Here is a 2,482-nt window from a genome sequence, read left to right on the forward strand (position 1 = left end):
TGGGAAAGGCACCCAAATAATTTTTTTAAAACTCCATTAAGGCGTTCTACACAATTTCGAGCTCGTGCGTGAGAATCGTTGTATCTTTGCTGACTAATACTCTCTACATTTCTGAATGGAGTCATTAGCCACGGCTGCAACGGATATCCAAAGTCTCCAAGCAACCATCATGTGGACCCATTCGCAGTGTACTCATTCAGCATATGAGACTTTAGTGTACTGCTTTCCCAAATGTAGGCGTCGTGCGTACTTCACCCATATCTTGCAAAGTACGCCAGGATATTTAAATCAAAGTCGCACACTAATTGCACATTTTTGGAAAAATATCCTTTTCGCTTAATGTAGCACACTAATTGCACATTTTTGGAAAAATATCCTTTTCGATTAATGTAGCAGTGTTCTACTGCAAGTGGTGGCTTCTTAATTTTGACGTGAGTGCAGTCAATCGCTCCTAAGATACCAGGAAATCCAGTAGCAGTGAAGAACCTGGAAGTGTACATAAACATAAGAAATAAATAACCATTAACCTTCAAGATTATAACACTTCACTTGCCGTTGCTTCACAATATTCTGTTGCTCTAAGGTAGTTGGAACAAGTAAAGAAGGGCTAAGTTCGGGTGTCACCGAACATTTTATACTCTCGCATGATAAAGTGATAATCGAGATGCCGTTATTAGCAACTTTATTGCGAGAATATAAAAATGATGCCCTCTGAATTACATGAAAACATCTGAGAGATTTACTGATATTTTCGGTGAAAAATTAGGTTAGGTTAGGTTAGGCACTGAATTCTTCTTGTTCGATATAAGGGACCTTGAAAAGTTATAGTCCGATCACGACAATTTTTCCACAAGGGATACCTCAGCTCAAATACCGTATTTGTGTAAAGTTTTATTCCGTTATCATCATTGGTTCCTAATGCACTATATATTATACAGAGAAGGCATCAGATGGAATTCAAAATAGCGTTATATTATAAGAAGGCGTGGTTGTGAACCGATTTCACCTATATTTCGTAAATGTTATCAGGGTGTTAAGAAAATATTATATACCGAATTTCATTGAAATCGGTCTAATAGTTTCTGAGATATGGTTTTTGGTCCATAAGTGGGCGACGCCACGCCCATTTTCAATTTTAAAAAAAATCATGAGTGCAGCTTCCTGCTGCCATTTCTTTCGTAAAATTTAGTCTTCCTGACGTTTTTTGTTAGTCGGTTAACGCATTTTTAGTGATTTTCAACATAACCTTTGTATGGGAGGTGGGCGTGGTTATTATCCGATCTCTTCCATTTTAGAACTATATATGGAAATGCCTGAAGAAAACGACTCTGTAGAGTTTGGTTGACATAGCTATAGTAGTTTCCGAGATACGTACAAAAAACTTAGTAGGGGGCGGGGCCACGCCCACTTTTCCAAAAAAGTTACGTCCAAATATGCCCCTCCCTAATGTGATCCTTTGTGCCAAATTTCACTTTAATATCTTTATTTATGGCTTAGTTTTGACACTTTATAGGTTTTCGGTTTCCGCCATTTTGTGGGCGTGGCAGTGGGCCGATTTTGCCCATCTTCGAACTTAACCTTCTTATGGAGCCAAGGAATACGTGTACCAAGTTTCATCATGATATCTCAATTTTTACTCAAGTTACAGCTTGCACGGACGGACGGACGGACACACGGACAGACGGACGAACAGACGGACGGACGGACAGACAGACATCCGGATTTCAACTCTACCCGTCACCCTGAACACTTTGGTATATATAACCCTATATCTGACTCTTTTAGTTTTAGGACTTACAAACAACCGTTATGTGAACAAAACTATAATACTCTCCTTAGCAACTTTGTTGCGAGAGTATAAAAATGATGTAACGTTGCGCCATATGATTTTGCAAAATCTCTGTAATTTGATGCACTATGCGGCTTACCATGGTCTTACTTATAGAGCAAACAAAATCCTGACCTACGTCCCTAAGAAATGATCCTGTAGCATAGTAATGCAGCGCTACACACAACCTAGTGGAGTTTGGAATAAATGTACTTCTTACTGCTGTGTCCATAAAAGGCTCGATTTCCACAAGGAGTGTCCGTACTGCAGTTCTGCTGAAGCGGAATAACTCAAGAAAACACGGCTCGGGAATGCTGAATGGATCTGTCGAGTCCCTTAAAGTTCGCCTTTGTATTCGCAACATATTCCTTCTGTCATGCCGTATGGCGAGCGTTATTACCAATAAACTCATAGCTGAGACACATTCAATTCTTATTTATTAAGAAGAATTAAATATTTGTGCACACATTTCTATAATGCTTACTTTTTTCAATAATAGTTTCTCAAACATGAAGATGTCAGTCCGATTCGATAGATTTCTTGTCGATTGGCGTTCCATTCCTCTACTGTTTTTGTCGACTTATGCTTACAGAAACACTCGTTCTCGATCAATCGACTAATTTGGATCGAATCGAAATGACGTCACTATAATCG

General features: G+C 39.0%; 1 pseudogene; it reads right to left on the bottom strand.

The window, feature by feature from the left end:
- Positions 1–12: 12 nt before the first annotated feature.
- LOC126767219 (putative nuclease HARBI1) lies at positions 13–2,060 on the bottom strand (annotated as a pseudogene).
- Between the last annotated feature and the right edge of the window lie 422 nt (positions 2,061–2,482).

The sequence above is a fragment of the Bactrocera neohumeralis genome, unplaced genomic scaffold, assembly GCF_024586455.1.
Source record: "Bactrocera neohumeralis isolate Rockhampton unplaced genomic scaffold, APGP_CSIRO_Bneo_wtdbg2-racon-allhic-juicebox.fasta_v2 ctg4783, whole genome shotgun sequence".
Taxonomy (NCBI): Eukaryota; Metazoa; Arthropoda; class Insecta; order Diptera; family Tephritidae; genus Bactrocera; species Bactrocera neohumeralis.